Source organism: Arvicola amphibius, chromosome X (assembly GCF_903992535.2).
Source record: "Arvicola amphibius chromosome X, mArvAmp1.2, whole genome shotgun sequence".
NCBI classification, from domain to species: domain Eukaryota; kingdom Metazoa; phylum Chordata; class Mammalia; order Rodentia; family Cricetidae; genus Arvicola; species Arvicola amphibius.
Window position 1 is genome coordinate 51,097,908 of NC_052065.1, and position 20,553 is coordinate 51,118,460.

Genomic DNA, 20,553 nt, shown 5'->3' on the forward strand with positions numbered 1-20,553 from the left:
AAGTTCAATTACTTCTGTGTTTCCTTATTTGATATGAGTTACCAAGAGATTGTGCCACCAAAAGAAAAATAAAAGCTTCACTCTAAGGTGAATATAAAACCTTAGAAAAACAGCTGTATAGCCATCAAGATTATTTTTCACAAGTAGCCAACATGAAGTAAAATTGACAACTGAGACAGGAAGAAGAGTAGGTGGAGTTAGAATAGAAGGAAATGAGGAGGCTCAACAAGAATTAATTACTGGTAATTACACATGCTACAGCCTCTCTTCTTTCTCCACCCTCTAGCTAATCAACAGTGGGAACAGATGTGGTCTGTGGTATTGGGGAGGGGGAGATGCTTAACAGCTGTTTGGAGAACATGCCATTAAAAAGCAGCCTTGTCCACAGAAACCCAAGTGTTTTCTGTTTGAAAGAAAAGAGGTAATGAGTAACGACCACAGGCTTACTTTGAACTTCAGTTCTTTGAGGTCAATGGAAAAAGTCTTTCTCCTAATTTCTGATATAGTATGGCTATTTACAAGAATGCCTAAATACTTCTATCTCTTTCACATGTTATCCAAGTACTCCTGAAACCAGTACAAAAATCAAACTACTCATTATTGAGGAGAACATTATAAATCTTAGCTAAGACAATGATTATCACAAGAAAAACCTAACACTCACTGTCAGGGATACTAAATTAAGTCAAAATAATCCTAAATTTGCTAGATCAGCTTTATAACTTCTTTCAGAGTAAAAGCTCTCTGCAATACAGAACTCAGCACCCCAGTTTATGTCTTGAAATATTTGAAGGTTACAACATACTGTCAACATATATGGTCTTTTCTAAAACGAAAAGTACAAGTCAAAGAGTGTGGATAAATTCAAAAACAATGAGAAACTATAATCAAAGTTTGCACAGGAAATGTAGTTTACTCACAGAACAGAACTTACAGCCTCTTTCTGGTAAGGAACTCTTTTTGTTTCCTCCAAACTCAGGGTTACTGGTCTGGCACAGTTGGGAAATCAATGACATTCCCACCCCATCTGCAATTAGCCCCCAAGGTTCAGGGAATGGAAATAAGGATTAGATGATATAATCAATCTGGTTTCAGAGATAAGCACTTGATAACATAACTCTTATGCCAGAGCACCACAAAATACTTAGCCTTCACAACCACTGAGATGCCAAAAAGTTACAAATAACTTCATTTACTTCATAAAACCAAAGTGGTGGTCAATAAATGACTGGTTATGCCACCAAGACCAAGCATTCAAAATTCCTCAAGCAGTTTAATAACTTTAAGTTCTTCTCAAGTTAAATGTGTGTGTGTGTGTTTCTCTTGCATTTTTTCAAGACAGGCTTTCTCAGTTTAACAGCTCTGGCTTGCCTGGAGCTAGTTTTGTAGGCCAGCCTGGCTGGCCTCGAACTCAGAGTCGCCTGCCTCCGCCTCCTGAGTATTGGGGTTAGTGATGTAGGCAGAAGGTGTATGTGTACATAAAACTTTTGCAAACATGAATATTTATATATATTTGTAGAATACAGAGCTAAATTCCCGTGTCTACTCTTAAGCAAAACTTGCACTCTTCAAAATTCACTCCTAGGTATTTTGGTGGGCATCTTCAAAATTTCCATGTGGAATATAAAAAATTCTGTTTTGGAATATAAAAAAAAATCTACTAACTGGTTAGGGCTGTGGTGGTGCAAGCCTTTAATCTCAGCACTTGGGAGGCAGAGACAAGCAGATCTCTGTGAGATCAAGGCCAGCTTGGTCTACAAAAGCTAGTTCCAGGACAGGCTCCAAAGCTACACAGAGAAACCCTGTCTCGAAAATAAAAAATCTACTAACTATGATTAAATCTTGTGGGACAGATAATGCTAGAGTTGAGAATAAAAAGAAGGCAAAGACTAATATCAGATATAAGCATTAAGATTTTTTAGAGTTTAAGCCTGGTTTACTTAGTGAGATCCAGACCAGCCAGAGTTAGCTACATACAGTTGAGACCCCACCTAAAAATTTGAAAATATCTGAAAATGAAGGGATACATTTACAGCAAGTGTCAAGAGCAAAGGTCATGAAAAATGTGAATAAGGAGCTCCAAGCAAATGGACAGCTAACAGTTTCTGAGTTTGAAAATTAGAAAACTAATAAACATCAGACAACCAACCATGGTGAAGGAGTGGAAATGCCTCAAAGGACACTTATTATTAGCAAAAAACCAAAAATTTTTATTAAGGAAGGGGCAATAAGTAAAAAAAAGATATTGCCATTTATTATTAATCCAGAAAGTATAAATTAAAGGGTCATTTGTACAACATTCAGAAATTATTTAAGTAAGTATAAACACTGTTTATTCCTAAGGGTTTCCATAGATACACTCCTAACTTTAGTTTCTCTACAGCTTTAGTTCCCATGAGGTCTAAAATTCTGGGGCTTCTATTCTACACACATGACAGTTTTCACAAACCTCTTGATCCTGGTGATAAAAAGACTGTACCTTTTCTTTGCAATTCACTAGGATAAAGCTATTCCTTTTGGTGTGCACTGCAAACCCACCTTTTGATCCCTAGAAATAATGTTAATTACCTACAAAAGAGCATGTAAGAAGTTTAAATTAATCCTTCATCCGGAATTATGTTGCTTTTCTGCATTAGCAAAGACATATTGCCATGCAAAATAATGAGGTGGTTTTTTTCCCCTGATAGAGAGTATATTTGGGAGAAATGGGAGTTTCTAGCAAAAAAATAAAGGCTTCATTACTTCAGATTTAAATGTAAATTAGGCACTCAGCAGCTTGCAAGTTAGGACAATTTTTCTTACACAAGATAAGATGAATTATATTTTATTCCTTAGATTTTAGCAAGAGTCACTTCCTTAGACATACCTAACCCTTAAACAAAGGCATTCTTTGTCAAAGCTGGGAAAATGTTTTTATTACTGACGTTCTTTAAATATGAATAAAAATCTCTTTTCTATACTCACGCTCATAACAAGCTGTTACTTTGGCAAAGAAAATCTAAAATGAATATAGAAATAAAAAGAGGAATATTTGCTTTCTATGTGAGGACTATACATATCGCCAACTAATAGCTGATTTTTTTAAAGCTTTGATCATATTATCTTTACATTTATCTGTGCTTTTTCCAATTTCTTTCATCAATAAACACAGATTTTAGTATACAGATAATCTATCATCGTGGTTAAGTTTTTACTTCAGCAATTTTTATGGTGCTGGGGATGAAACCCAGAGCCTTCCATATATTGGACTTCCATATCCTCTACCATCATGTTACATCCTGAATGTGTATTTGATTTGGTGCTGTTGTAAATGAATAGTTCTCTTGTGATCCCTTTCATATTGTAAGTGCATGGAAACACAAATAATTTTTGCATATTGATTTTTATATCATGTAGCTTTACTAAATTAATTCATTATTATTAGTTCTAATATTATAGTGGAGTCTTTAGGAAACTTTACTTAACAAAGAGCATATTCTCTGAGAAGACAGTTTGAATTCTTACTTTCTCATCTGGATATCTTCTGTTTCTTTCTACTGCCTAATTGTTCTGACTAGGACTTAAAGTCTTATGTTGAATAGAAGCAACAAGGTAGGACTATTTATTACCTTCCTCATCTTAGGAGGACTTACTGAATATAATGTTAGTTGTTGAGTTTGGCAAACAGTCTATACAATGTTGAGATACAATCATTCTATCTCTAGGTTGTTGAGAATTTTTATCATGAAAAGTGCTTAAATTCTATAAATGTTTTAGCAACATATATTGAGATTATCACATAATTATAACCCTTTAGTCTCTTAATATGCATCAATTTGTTGATTTGTAGATGTTAATCCACGCCTGCATATCAAGGATGAATTCTACTTGACCATGATATATAATCCTATGCACTACAATCTTTAGTTTGTGAGTTGTTTTTGTTTCTTTTTCCTTTGAAGATTTGTATATACATGTTTATCAGTGATAGTTACCTGCAATTTTGTCTTTTCAGCTAACTTTGTATGAGAATTAGACTAGCCTTGTAAAAACAGCTATCTGTAAAGTTAGACTATCCTGGGGTTGCTGAGATGGGTCAGTTAGTGAAGTGCCTGCTGTGCAACTATCAGTACCTCTGTCTGGGTCTCCAGTACTTACGTAAAGGAGAGGCAGTGCGCATCTTTAACCCCAGCACAGGGGAGATGAAGAAAAGCAATTTCCTGAAGCTCACTGGCCAAGAGGCCAGCCTTGCTAAATTTGGTAGGCTCCAAGATCAGTAAGATCTTGTGCCTCACTTTGCAAATAATAAGGTGCAGAGAGATGAAGGAAGATACCCAAGTAAACCTCTGGCCTCCATGCACGTGCACACACAGAAATACAAACACAAACAAGTACATATGCCTTGAACACACACAATATACAATAATGAGAATATTCTTCACACTTATTCAAAACAATTTGCAAAGTCAATGAAACTCCTATCAAAATTACGTTAGCTTCCTCTTGCACAATGATTCCTCCAAAGGGGAGTAGATTATAAGACGTAGAGGTAGTAAATGTCTGCAGCAAAATTACTTGCGAGACATAACAGGACCATTATACACAATAACTCACAATGGCTGTGACTGCATGCATGAGGTTTGTACAAGATTAAGACAGCCAATCTCGAAGCATAAATGAGGGAGAAGTTCATGATATCCCACCACTAGTTGAGGAGCTACTGACAATCAATGGCTGTTGGGGGAGGGACAATCAGTTTTTCTTCAGGCATGTAATTCCTGTACCCTGTATCTACTAGCAGAACTAAATAGACACAGTAGGCTTAAAGAGGGAGCACATGAAGTTGGGAGGGAAAAATGATAGGGGGACTGGAGGAGGAGATTTAATCAAAACATATATTCATGTATGAAATTCTCAAACAATAAAAATAAAATTTTCAATAGTTTTATCTACACAACAAAATAAGAAAAGTAAATTCAAATTTCATTTAGGAGCTACACAGACAAGCCACTATTTCCAAAGTTTCAATAACCGGATGAGATGGATGATTACATCAAAACTAGACAGATCAATGAAAGAGAACAGAGAGAGTAGAAAGTAGCCCATGTATATATGGTCAGCAAATTCTGATAAGGGCATTGAGAACAGACAACGGGGAAAGAATGTCATCCTAAGATATGGTAATGAAGAAACTAGATATTCAATTCACATGTGAAAGAATATTTGACCCTTTCCTCAATAGTATGAAGAAATGAGCTCAAAATGGATTAAGGCTTAAATTAAGAATTAAAGCCCACAGACTTCTAGAAAAAGAAGTGGAGGAGGAAAGGGGGATCCCCTTGACCATGATCTTTGGAATGGTATTTTGGATATAACATCAATAGTTCACACATCAAATTAAACAAGGAAACTACCTCTAACTAAAGGAGACAATTGTGAAAAGAAAGCACAGTCTACAAAAAGAGAAGATATTTACAAATTATAAATCTTTTACACGGATTAGTATTCCCAAAAGAGATTGCATACAACTGCAAAAAGAATCATATATATAAGTAACAGCACACAAATTAAACAGGCTATATTTAGGAATAGATATGTATATATACAAATATATGTGCATGTAACAACAACAATGAAAAGGGAGGCCGTGAATTAGAAAAAGAACAAGAAGGGGTATATGGAGAGAGTAAATGGAAAGGAGAAATTATGTAATTGTAATAGATCTCAAAAAGAAAAGAAAAAATAAAACAAATAATCAGATTAAAAACATAGCAACTGACTATTTTTTCAAAGATAAAGGAATGTTCACTAGGTATATTACAAGACACTTACCATCACAAACCAACAGAGAAATGCAAACCAAACCACGGTGAGATATACACTTTATACCTCTTAGGGTAGTTATTACCAAAAATATAAAAGATGTAGCAAGTGTTAGCAAGGATATACTGAAGAGGAAACCCTTACACAATGTTAGAGAATATAAACTGTTAAGAGTTATGTGGAAGACAGGTTGGAGTTCCCCAAACAAATTAAAAACAGAATCATCATGTGATCTCTGGGAATAAAATCAGAGGCAGTGAAATAACCATTTCAAGGAAATAACTGTCCCCACAGATTTAATACAGCACTACTAACAAAAAATATAAAGACAATCTAAATAATCAATGATTAAATCTGCCATAAGACACAATCTCACTCAAGTTAGAATGGCTATTATCACACTTACATACCTTCAAGACTAGGCTGGGTATAATAGGGAGCCAACCACATTATTTTTAAAAATTGGCCATTAACAAAAAGACAAATACCAAGCTTTTATACCCAGTTAGTGAGAATGTAAATGAATACAAGCACAATGAAAAAGTGTGGATTTTCCTTAAAAATATTGAAAACAGAACTACTATATGATTTAAGAAATTTACTATTGGGATTATATTCTTCAAAAGACACAAAATCAGTACATCAAAGAGATACTTTCATGTCCATGCTTATTTTAATATAAAGTTAAGTGAAGCAGGCACAGCACAAGAGGATAAAAGTGTTCTCATTCGTGTAAAATTTTTAAAAGGAGGCTAGGAAGGGTAGAAAAGAAGTTTAGAAAAGATGAATCAAATACACTTAGAATTTTGGTAAAAACAAAATATATATGAAATTTTGAAAGAATGCAAGCACTTATATCATAGAATAATCCTAATGTTCTAAAGTAGAGCCTACTTAACTTAGTCTACAAAAAATTATTTTACAATTTTAACTAATGGAGAAGAGCTTGAGGGTTCTTAATGTATCAATGTTAATATTCGAAAAGATGGAAATGTTAATAACCTGACTTGACCAAAACACATTTGTATATAATTATCAAATTATAATTCTGCACCTCATAAATAAGTACAAATATTATATAAAAACAAAATTTTTATAGATGAACAAATTATGGGAATGTGAAGTACAGCACAGCAGTTACAGTAATCATTACAAAATATATATGTGTGTGTATATCAGTTTGGTTACAGTAATCACTATACAATATATACATATGTCAAAACATATCACATACTTTGAATATGCTTATAATCTTCAGTTGTAAATTAGTTTTTGAAAGCAATAATTGTCCTTTGAGTTTTTACTGTCTGAATTTAAACAGTGATTCATACAGAATCACACTAATACAATTACCACTACATGATTTCTTTCAAATCCATACAATTTCCCAGTGTATCCACTGTCTCTACTCTGCACAAGCATTTTAATAAAACTTGTGCCATCTTTGACTATGGCATAGTGTTTGCTAGCTATAAGAAATATGTCTCTAGTACATTCGCCCATTCACAACATCCTTCATATACATAAGAAGCAATGATAGTCCTCTGAATGGTTTGCTCTAATCTGACTATATTATAAGACACTGATCTGTTAACCTAACTGTGCACCCATGGCAAAAATATACTCCTTAGCCATTGGTCTGGAATTTCCCCTTTATTCTGACAGCATGGATATAAACAAAAGAAGGGAGCATAGAGAATATGTTTAACACCTTACTGAATTAACTCATAACACTTAAGATTCTAACACACAGCATCAAGTTTTTAATATCAGCTTTACACTTGAGAAATTCTGTAAAGTCTTTTCAAACTAAACTCCTTGAATAATATTTCATCTAATGAGAGTACAACTGACCTAAATTTCTATATCATGGAATCTTGGCTATATGAACATTTTTACGAGTATTGTTGTTCAAGACTATCCAGGAACACATAGGGATACTCCATCACAAAAAAGAATTACTAGAACTTAGTTACATGTCCTTATGATGGCTGAGCTTTGTTATTTAGTGCAGAACACTGTGCCTATACCTATCTATTGCTGTTGTAATTTAGCAAATATCCATAGAAGATAAGAGAAATGAATATTTTTATTATTACACTAATTTCTACTTCAATTTCCATTGCCGCTTATCTGCAAAACCAAACTTCTCACATATTTTAAACTATCTAAGAAGGAGGTAAATGTATTTAGAAATATTAACCTCAAGAAAAAAACATAAATGATAGCAAAGTAAGTTTGCAATCCTCCCTCCCTAAAGTAAGCATAAGTTAGAGTCTATAACACTGTGACTCAACATATGGCTAATGAACACTTGAAACACAGCCAGTATAACCAAGGAAGCCAATTTTTTATTTGATACGATATAATTTCACAGCCCCATCGTGGCTACTATGTCTACTGGGTACTTGATATGTGGTTGGCATGACTGAGAAACTGAACTTTTAACTTAATTTAGTTAATTAAAATTTAAATAATGACCTGTAACTACCACATTGGCCAATGTATTTCTAGAACACTGATAGCAAGAAATATGTATGCAAGGAAAGCTGTTGTTAACTAAAATATACTTTAAGGATGAGTTATACTGAGACTGACAAAAAATATAGAATGTCACAGTGCACTTACAAGTAAACAAATGGCTTTAAAGTACAGACCCCATCCAAAGAGTCAGAGGTAATTTTCATCTTAAAACAGTGGTTCTCAACATTCCTAATGTTGTGACCCTTTAATATAGCTCCTATGCTGTTGTGACCCCAACCATAAAATTATTTTCGCTACTTCACAATTGCAATGTTATTTTTGCTACTGTTATGAACTATATTTCAAATACCTATGTTCTCTGATGGTCTTTTGGGGGCCATGACCCATAGATTGAGAACTGCTGTCTTAACGGATCAACTCGTATTTAGGTGTGGTGGGTGGTATATGCCTGTAAACCCAGTACTTAGGAAGTAGAGGCAAGAGAATCAAAAGCTCAAAGTCAGAGTCAGGCAGTGTTGGTATACACCTTTAATCCCAGCATTCAGGAGACTGAGACAGGCAAATCTTCATAAGTTCGAGACCACCCTGGTCTACAAGAGCTAGTTCCAGGACAGGCTCCAAAACTACAGAGAGAAACCCTGTCTCAAAAAAACAAAAAACAAAAAAATTTCAATGTCAGAGTTGGCTACTAAGATTCCTGTCTCAAAGAAAAATAATCAATTTGTTATCTTTTACAAAACAATATTTGTCCATCTAGGAAATAGGAAAAGTACTAGAGCAGTTCAGATGAAAAAAGATTCACTAGTTGCTTTTTTTTTTGGGGGGGGGGAGGTCCATTAGCTGAACTGTGTGTGGTAATGTGTATGGAGGTATGTGTGCACATGCATAGAAGCCAGAGGAAGATTTTGGGTGTCCTGCCCTAACACTATTCATTGTATCCCTTTGAAAAAGGTATCTCATTGAACTTGGTACTAGGCTGGCAGCCAGCAAGCTTCAGTAATTCTCCTGTCTCTACTCCCAACAGCACTGAGATTATAAAAATGTACATTGGGGAAGATGAAGATTTGAACTCAGGTCCTCACATTTGCACAGCAATAACTATTTATTACCCATTGAGCCATTGCCCTAGAAATTGCCTAGCAATTGAATCATTGCTATAATTCATCCTTTTACAACCAAAAATTTATAGTTGCTGGAGTATAGGTTATAGCTTAATAGAAAGCAGAAATGGTTACTAATATATCTATGCACTGTATAACCTAGTAATGAAATTCAAATTAGATTAATTCTGGTGAAAGGGATCTTATCAGTTTGCTTTCCTGTTGCTATAATAAAACACCATGACCACTTACAGAATGGAGACAGTTCATTTTTGCTTACAGTTCTAAAGACTTAATATTCCATAATGGCAAGGCAAAGGCAGCAGGCAGACATGGCAACTGGAGAATACTGTGAGCTCATATCCTTTACCTTAAGCATGAAGCAGAGAGGGCAACTGGAAATAGCACAAGTCTTTAAACTCTCAAAGCCTTCCTTCAACAAGATAATACCTCATAAACCTCCCCCAAACAGTGCCACCAACTGAGGACCAAGAGTTCAAATACTTGAACCTATGGAGGAGCTCATTTAAACCACCATAGAGTTTGCTGAAAAATTACAGAGCCAACACACATATTTTAATTTCTGCTATCGGTTCTACTGTTGTGATTCTTGCCTTCAAGAAATGTAAAAATGGGCCCCTAGCAAGGTTGAAAATTTTAATGGTTATATTGACAGTGATAACACTCCACTGGTACTAAGAATAAAACAATCATGGCTATCACCAGGTAGGTCTTAATATTAGTTATGGTTTACTTCTTAAAACAGTAACTGAGTGGTACTTCCACACTGTTGGTGAGTCGTTTATGTGTAGACAATTATTGAAGGAATGATAAAATAATCTAGTGACTAAAAATGGCTTAAAATTAAGTGTCTGAATCTCCAATGCACACAAAGGCTTGTTATTTGCCCATGAAAACAATAACTTCTCAAGTTCTCTGGACCTTTTATAGAAAATTCTGAATACATTCACTTTTCCTTTTTTAATTTTAAAAATTTTTTTCTTTCTTTTCTTTTTTCAAATTGGTGTGTATGGTTGGATTTCAAAACTTTCTAGGTTTAAATTTAGGTGTTTATTTTTATATTTATCTTTAATAAATTCATTTTATCTCATTAAGACAGATCAAACACTTCCATTGAAACATGCTATTTTATAGAGATTGTTCTTAAGAATGAGGTTCTGGTATCAGTAAATCACAGGGAAGACAGAAATGAATCTATTAACTACTTAAACAGACTCAAACTATTATACCAGTACACAAGGGTCATTTATGGGAAATCCCCAAACCCTTTCCACACTATAGATACAAGGCAAAGAAAAAAGGGGGTGGAGAATTAAAGGGGGGGAGAGAGAGGTGCTACCCTCTGAGGGTAAAAATACCTGCATAGTGCTTTATTGAAATCAAAAGTGGGTGTCGACCCAGTTTCTGAATTCCTCTAAATATTTCCAAAGTTGATGTAAGTTCAGTTTTGGGGGAAAAGCATAGATTATGCTTGTCAGTTATCTGTATTTTGTAGCTTGCTTTGGGAAAAAAAATATGAACAGAGGAAAACAGTCAGCACAGAAATAAGACCCTCAAACACCAGATACTGGCAAGCTTTTCTACTCAGCACTACTGGGGGAAACCCAAATAGTCCCTGTAGCAGGTGGATGCTAATCATGGATTATCTAACCAAGTCCTTTTGTTTTGATTCCATTCTCACCAAGCAACCCTGTGATTGTAATTTGGCTTCCCATGTGGCTTGTCTATAAAGAGAAAATGTACTAATCTCTCAGTTCAACCTCACCAGTCTAATTAACAGCTGTAGTTCTCATTTCAAATGAACAAATTGGCATTAGGGCAAGTACATATGAGTCTGACCATCCAGTGTGCTAACAAGGTAAGATCTCTGAGTATCTAAGAATATAAGCTCCTCCTTTACTACTGAATCTCATGTCCAAAACACAGTGTGGCTCATGATAACTGCTCAGTAAATATCTGGTTGAGATCAGAGACCCAAGATGACTTTTCCTAGTGTCTTTCAATTTAAATTGTAATGTATACTAAGAACAACATTAAAGTTAGATATCACATGATCACGAAATGAATTCTACTATAATTATTTAAGTTTCACAGCATTAATGTGACTAAAATTAATTTATTATATGTAATTCATATTATACAATTAGAAATGTTTTTTCCAGTTCTAAAACATCACAATTTTCATCATTTTATCTTGAAAAATTCTCTGTGACAGGCAAAACACTCAAAATCATGTTTAAAAAGGCATATTATTTAAAATGTATACTTTTTAAAGTGGTACCCGTCTCTCCCACAGAAAACATTTTGAAAAGAGGTAACCCAACATTTCCTTTGTCCTTTTTCCCCTAACTCCACAATTTATTCTAAATATCCAGTGGAGCTACACCATATCAGATCCAATAAAGGCAACAATGAAAAAAAATGCTGCTAAGTTATCAAGTTCTATGTATGCTATGATTGCAGCCATTTAAAATATCTCTCATTTTTGCTAGAATGCCACAAAATCAGAAACCCAGAGATTCTATCTCTACCATTGAGCAAAAATAATCTTATAAAAAAACTATAGCTTGGACATGGCAAACAAACAAATAATAAAAGAAAAATTTAAACCTGAAGGCAACCTTAAGTAATCTAAAAATGCATACTAAGACTATAGCTGAAAAGTAGAAAAGAAATCAGATAACATGCCTAATGCTCCAACTTTTCACCAGAGGGAAGGCACATATCTGAATGGAACAATAATGTAACTACATTGAAGAACTGAAGACCATGTTCAAAGTAAACACAATAGCTGGTGTAATAAAAAGATACAAATGGTCAATATGAAGAATTAGGTAGATATTAGCACTATCAATTCTTTAAATCATAAATGGTAAAAATACAAAAATGTCATGGCAAAAAAACCAGATTCCATATAAGAAACTACCAAAACTCACTTAAACAATGGAAATTTAAACAATTATCTGTTCAGAAATTTATCTGTAGTTTAAAACTCTTAAACAGATAAAAGCACAAGCTCAGATGGTTTTAATAGTGACATATTCTAAATAGCTAGGAACAAAACAATAAAAAATTCTATTAAAAAAACTCTTCCAGAACACTGAACAGGAAGGACTACTTTTCAATACACTGTACAGTGTTGTTTTTACCCTTGCTTCATAGACTAACAAAGGCATTTAAAAATAAAAGAAAAACAGGGGCTGGAGAGATGGTTCAGTACTTAGAGGATGCATTACTCTTGCAGAGGACCTCAGTTTGGTTTCCAGTAACCACATCAGGTGGCTCACAAATGCCTGTTACTCTAGATCCAAGATACCCAATAAATCCTTTCCTCTGGCTTCCAAGAGCACTTGCACTCATTTGCACATATACCCACACACAGACATACAAACAAAGACACAACTTAGGTTTTTTTTAATTTCAAACAAATAGTCTTCATGAATATATATATATATATATATATATTCTAAAAGCTTTACTAAATAAAGCCACAAAACATAAAATGTATCCATCAAGAACATGTAGGATTTATGCCACGAGTACAGGTTGATTTATTATACTTGAAAACCCATAATCACCAATTTAACAAATTAAAATGTAAAATAGCAAGAAAAATTTGTGATCAACAAACATAAAAAGCATTTGAGGACGAGAGGCAGCTCAGCATTTCAGACTGCTTACTTTTCCTCCAGAAAGATGTAAACTCAGTTCCCAGTATCAAGTCAGGTGACCCACAACTGCCTATTATCAAAGTACCAAGCGAATCTAATACCATCATCTGCCCTCCATGACACACGTATGTATGTGTGCATAAACACACACACACAGTACAATTTAAAATATTAAAGCTATTTGAAAAAATCCAATAACCATTTTTTATTTAAAAATTTTTAAAAAGTTATTTTCAGAAAGGAATTTTCTCAACTTAAAAAATATTTAAGCTGCTGGAGGAGGGTGGCATATGTCTTTAATCCCAATAATCAGAAGTCGAAAGCAGGATTGTAAATTTAAGGTTAATTCAAATCTGCTCAAAAAGTGGGGTGGGAAGTTATCTAACAAAACTTGCAACCAGCTGCTTAATTAATGCCAAAAGGCTGAATGTTTTCCCTCTAGCTTCGAGAACAAGACAAGTCTTTCCATTCTCTCATTTCTATGCAGCATGATGGTTGAATATCATGTACTGACAATCTTATAAATACAAACAGTCAGAAGGAAAAAGAAAAGAACATAATGAGGACATGGAGAAATAACTCAGTTGGTAAATGTTATAAAAAGATGAGAAACTGAGTTCAATCCCTAGAACCCAAGAACAAGGCCCAGCATGGTGGTACATGTTTATGATCCCAATGAAGCAGAGACAGATTCCAGGGACTCAATATCCAGCCAGCCAAACCCAATTGTGAGCCATGAATCCTAATGAGAGATTCTGCCTCAAAAACAGGGTGGAAAACTGTTAAAGAACACGCCTATCTACCCACAACCACACTAACAAGAAACAAAACAATGAAATTGAGAATTACTTTTTGGAAGAGCTAAAATAAACAAAAAAACCTTTAACTAAATAGTAAAAGGGGGAAACCACAAAATTTCATTTTAGGATACTATATCTGACAATATAAAATTATAAAGAGTGCATAGAAAAATACAGAAAAAAACAAATTCCAACAAATAGAATAACAAAGAAATGTAACATATCCTAGAAACATTCTTACTACAACATGAAAAAAAATAGAAAACAATAAGACTGAACCAATAACCAAAGTCTTGCAACAATACAGATCTAAGGACCTAATAGTTTAAATGATAGAATTCCACCAAACATTTAAAGAAAGACTGACTCAAATCAAGGGTATGGCTCAGTGGTAGATTGCATGCCTAAAATACACAATGTTTATGGTTAGTTTCTACCACCTAAAAAAAATTCAAAATTATCTAGATACCAAAGATCTGAAAAGTAAAATTGCAGAGCAGTTCTCTTGATGAACAGGGATAACAGAAACCTTCAACAAAATATTAACAAAATAATCCTAGTGGCACATTAAAAGTAACATACATCATGATCAAGAAGACTACAATAGGGCTGGAGAGATGTGGCTCAGGGAATAAGAGCACTGGCTGCTCTTCTAGATGACCTGGGTTTGAGTCCTCAACACAGTTAATAAATTTCTATAACTCTACTACCAGGGGATCCAATGGCTTCATCTAGCCTTCCTGTGAACTAGACCTGCACCAAGTGCACAGACATTATATATATATATATATATATATATATATATATATATATATATATATTTAGAAAAATACAATAACCAAAGACATTCATTTTGACAAGTTGATAAAATGCTGTTGAAAGAAAAAATGATGTCAATTATTGGGTGGTGGTAGCACAAGCCTTTAATCCCAGCACGCGGGAGGCAGAAGCAGGCAGGTCTCTGTGAGTTCAAGGCCAACCTGGTTTACAAGAGCTAGTTCCAAGACAGGCTCCAAAGCTACACAGAGAAACCCTTTCTCGAAAAAACAAAAAAAAAGAAGGAGAGGGGGAGGAGGAGGGAGAGGGGGAGGAGGAGGAGGAGGAGGAGGAGGAGGAGGAGGAGGAGGAGGAGGAGGAGGAGGAGGAGGAGGAGGAGGAGGAGGAGGAGAAAGACAATAATTACAACTGTCAAAATTAGTAGGGACTGCTGCTTTTCCTGCAGGGGTTATTCTCCCCGGATACTGCCTCTCTCTTCCTGTCCCTTCCCAGCTTGCACCCAGAAACCCCCCGCCCGCCTCATCCTCCCATCTTTGGGGCCACAAAATCCCACAGCTCAGCCTGTTTGGGCGCTGGGGACCTGGAATTGAGTGCACCCAGGCCGGTGGGAGGTCCCCTCCTTCATTAGCCTGCCTGCAGCAAGGTAGGCCCTTTGTCAGCAAGCTGCTTGGCCTGCAAGGAGACCTGACAGTCTGCCAGAGAATCCATCATTCGTTGGGGTGAGTGAATTGAATTCATAGGGGTGAATTGAACTTCTAAAAGAAGACCCAAAGGGGATTATTCAGAGGAAGAAATGGGCAGGCGCCAATGAAAGAATTCCTCCAACAATTTGAAAAACAACATGAAAGCACCAGAACCCAGCGAACTTATAACAGGAGGACTTGAACACACTAATCAAGAAGTAGAAAAAATTGACTTTATGAAAGTAATAGAGTCCCTTATACAGGAGGTGAAAAACTCCCTTAAGGAAATGGACGAGAAGAATAACAAAAAGTTTGAAGAATTGAGTAAATCCGTAAATGATATCCTAGGAAACCAAGAAAAAACAATCAAACAGATAATGGAAACAGTGCAAGACTTGAAAACTGATATGGAGGCAAGGAAGAAAACACAACCCGAGGGCCAGCTGGATATGGAAAATCTATGTAAACAAACAGAGACTACAGAAACAAGCATAACCAACAGAATACAAGAGATAGAAGAAAGAATCTCAGATTCTGAAGATACCATAGAGAAAATAAACGCACTGAAAAAGAAAACAGCAAATCCAACAAATTCTCATCACAAAACATTCAGGAAATCTGGGACACAATAAGAAGACCAAACCTAAGAATAACAGGCGTAGAAGAAGGAGAAGAATTACAGCTCAATGGTCCAGAAAATATATTTAATAAAATCATAGAAGAAAACTTCCCAAACCTAAAGAAAGATATTCCTATTAAGGTTCAAGAAGCTTACAGAACACCAAATAGATTGGATCAAAAAAAAATCATTCCAGCCGGGCGGCAGTGGCGCACGTCTTTAATCCCAGCACTCGGGAGGCAGAGACAGGCGGATCTCTGTGAGTTTGAGACCAGCCTGGTCTACAAGAGCTAGTTCCAGGACAGGCTCCAAAGCTACAGAGAAACCCTGTCTCGAAAAACAAAACAAAAAAAAATCATCCCCTCGCCATATTATAATCAAAACACAAAACATACAGAATAAAGAAAGAATATTAAGAGCTGCAAAGGAAAAAGGTCAAGTAACATATAAAGGTAAACCTATCAGACTAACACCTGACTTCTCTATGGAAACCACGAAAGCCAGAAGGTCCTGGATAGATGTCTTGCAGAAACTAAGAGACCATAGATGCAAGCCCAGATTACTATACCCAGCCAAGCTTTCATTCACTATAAATGGAGAAAACAAAATATTCCAGGATAAAAACAAATTTAAACAATACGTAGCCACAAATCCAGCCTTACAGAAAGTAATAGAAGGAAATTCACAAACAAAGGAGTCCAGCATTGCCCAAAATAACTCAGACATCTAGCGACCCTTCACCAGCACATCTCAAAGAAAGGAAACACACAATCTCTACTACCAAATAAAAAATGACAACCGGAGTTAACATCCACTGGTCATTAATATCACTTAATATCAATGGACTCAATTCACCTATAAAAAGGCACAGGCTAAGAGATTGGATACTAAAACAGGATCCAACATTCTGCTGTTTACAAGAAACACACCTCAACCACAAAGACAGACATCTACTCAAGAGTAAAGGGTTGGGAAAAGGTTTATCAAGCAAATGGACCTAAGAAACAAGCGGGTGTGGCCATACTAATTTCTAACAAAGTTGACTTCAAACTAAAATCAATCAGAAGAGATGGAAAGGGACACTTTATACTCATTACAGGAAAAATCTATCAGAATGAAGTCTCAATCCTGAATATCTATGCCCCTAATACAAAAGCACCCACTTATATAAAAGAAACATTACTAGAACTCAAGGCAGCCATCAAACCAAACACACTGATAGTGGGAGACTTCAACACTCCTCTTTCACCAATGGACAGGTCAATTCGACAGAAACCTAACAGAGAATTAAGAGACTTAATAGAGGTAATGAACCAAATGGACTTAACAGACATCTATAGAACATTCCACCCAAACAGGAAAGAATATACCTTCTTCTCTACAGCTCATGGAACCTTTTCGAAAATTGACCATATACTCGGTAACAAAGCAAACTTCCACAGTTACAAAAACATATTAGTAACCACCTGCATCTTATCGGATCACCATGGATTAAAATTAGAATTCAACAACAATGCTACCCCCAGAAAGCCTACAAACTCATGGAAACTGAACAGTCAACTACTGAACCACACCTGGGTCAAGGAAGAAATAAAGAAAGAAATTAAAGTCTTTCTTGAATTTAATGAAAATAAAGACACAACATACTCAAACTCATGGGACACTATGAAAGCAGTGCTAAGAGGAAAATTCATAGCACTAAGTGCCCACTTAAAAAAAACGGAGAAAAGGAGCACCGGACTGAGCTCCCAAGGTCCCGATGAGGAGCAAAAGGAGGAAGATCATGAGCAAGGAAGTCAGGACCGTGAGGAGTGCTTTTACCCATTGAGACGGTGGGACAGATCTAACGGGAGACCACCAAGTCCAGTTGGAATGGGACTGATGGAACAGGGGACCAAACCGGACTCTCTGAATGTGGCTGATGGTGGAGGAGGACTGAGAAACCAAGGACAACGGCAATGAACATGAACTCTACAGCATGGACGGGCTCACTGTGAGCCTTGTCAGTTTGGTTGCTCACCTTCCTGGACTTAGGGGGAGCTGGGAGGACCTTGGACTTAACATAGTGAAGGGAACCCTGATGGCTCTTTGTCTTGGAGAGGGGTGGAGTGGGGGTATGGGTGGAAGGGAGGGGAGGGAAGAGGGAGGAGGAGGGGAGGAGATGGAAATCTTTAATAAAAGAAAAAAGAAAAAAATTAGTAGGGACTGGTTGGGTGGTGGAGGCACATGCCTTTAAAATCAGTACTTAGGAGGCAGAGGCAGGTGGATCTCTGTGAGTTTGGGGCCAGTCTGGTCTACATAGTGAGTTTCAGGATAGTCAGAGCTACACAGATAAACCCTCTATGGGGAAAAATTAGTATGGTCTGGAGAAAGACTTTGAAGCAATAATTTCTGGATTCAAATCCTGGAGCCACTATTACTAGTGTGTGATTTTGGATATGTTATATAGCCTCAGTTTCTTGATCACAAATTGGGTATGGCATTATCCATTTACTAGGTATGTTCCTCAGGAGCTAAATAATATGCAACCTACAGAACAGTGCTCAACCCATGGTTAATAGCTGTGCCCCTGTGAGCTATTATATCATTAATCACAGCTCCAGCTTTTCTCCTTCATGCAAAGATACTACCTGTTTCTCCCCCTGATAAATGAGAAGGTTTAATGACACTACCTAAAAAGTCAGGAGCAGTTCTATTTTTATAAAATTATGAAAATTATATAATTCGGAAAAACAACAAAAAGTACAAAGCTAACATCCTACAAAATTTTAAGATATATACATATACATACTGTATATATATCAGTCTTCAAATCTGTGAGTAGTTTCTATATACTTGTTTACTCAAACTCAGTAATATCTATATCTGTATGTATATATGAATATATACACATATATATAAGTATATATTGTGTTTGATTCTAAAATTTACAAAATGTGTTTCTCCTCCCCAAAAATTAAAATTTGATTTAAAAACCACAATACTACAGAGCAGTAAATATAAGAAAAATTCAATTGTCAATTAATGGATGAATAAATAAAATGTGATATATGCATACAAGGGAATACTATTCAGCTTTCAAATGGAAAATACCCTATCCCAACTACAAGACAAGCCTCAGTACACTAAGTGAAGTCAGACAGTCACAGAACACAAGCACTGATTGTATTTACATAAAGTATCTAAAGTAGTCAAAATCAGAGTCAGAAGAAAGAATGAGAGTTTGTAAGGATTATCGCAAGGAACCTGTTATGCAATGGGTAATAAGATTGTTTTAAGATGAAAATATTGAGATGTTTCAAAACATAAATATAATTTGTAATACTGCATATGTATTTACATATTTACATATATAAAACAGACTTTATTGTATGTTTTTTATTATAATAAAAAGGGTATTTAAAACGAGAAAATAATAGTAATTTAATATTTCGTTCCATTGTCATAAGACTACACAAAGAGAATGCTAAATATTAAACCTCTAACAAAAATTTCCTTACCCCCAGAATTCAAGTAGTTTAAAGAGTTGTTCAAACTACTTTACTGTGACCAAAATGTATCCAGATATTGTCCAAGTGAACAGAATATTTCTTAAACATACATACAGCATGAAAGGTTAGAAAGATTTTTTTCCTGGCCAAACTTTATATTTCACATACTACAACATATGTCCAATTTAGCTGAATTCAAAGAGAAACAACTGTGTGGAACAACAACCTATTAGAAGTTTTAATTTGAAAATACATCTCAAGAAAGTTTAGAGCTCAATAAAATGTTTGAAAAAGTATTTGTCTTAACCACCAAATCATAACAGTACTATTTATTGGTGACTGAAATAATCATCTCCTATGAATTATTAATTTCCAAGGATTAAACAAGATTTGTCTGAATTTAAAGGAAAAGCAATTCTGATTTGGAAAAAAAAACAAAAAACAAACAAAAGAAAACAGAAAACACAGATCAAGCCTGTCGTAGATCTAGACCACATTCACTCACAACTTCAAAATCACATTGTTTCTGGTTAAGTTTGTTGTTGTTTATATTTAAGTAGTTTCCAGGCACCCAGTTTCTCACTCGTACTACCAGTTGACACAATTCTCAACTGCAAATTTATTAAATGTCATAAGCACCTGAGAAAATAAGAAATAATCACATAAAAACAGTGAGAATACACCAAAGCACTTTTTCTATCAGAAAATGAGGCCCTACATTCTGTCACAATCGTTCTAGGGTAGCTGTTTTGACAGTCATCAACAGCAAATAGAACTCTATCCCCAACCTATATTACAGCAAATAGTTAAGTACAGTTTTGTAAGCTCTAAACTATCCACAGATCTATAACAAGGTTGAAAATAGCACAAACTACTCTCTGTGCATGCTTTCCTATAGTTTATAGGGTTTTTTTCCTGAAGAGTTTTTCAGCTCTTACCTATTTAGGAAAGGAAAAGGGGGGAAAACTATACAAACCAGATCCACCCAAAAACAGATAGAGGAGGGAAGAGAAAAGAGCCTTTAAAATAACAGTGCATGTAATAATTATGTTTTCCTACTTTACCCCCTCCCTTCACTGTGCATTACATTATCAGCATGAGTCTT

General features: G+C 35.4%; 1 protein-coding gene across 3 annotated transcripts in view; it reads right to left on the reverse strand.

Annotated features, from left to right (window-relative positions):
- Pola1 (DNA polymerase alpha 1, catalytic subunit) overlaps positions 1–20,553 on the reverse strand; it is a 323,376-nt gene that overhangs the window by 211,309 nt on the left and 91,514 nt on the right. The gene's annotated exons all lie outside the window — the stretch shown is intronic.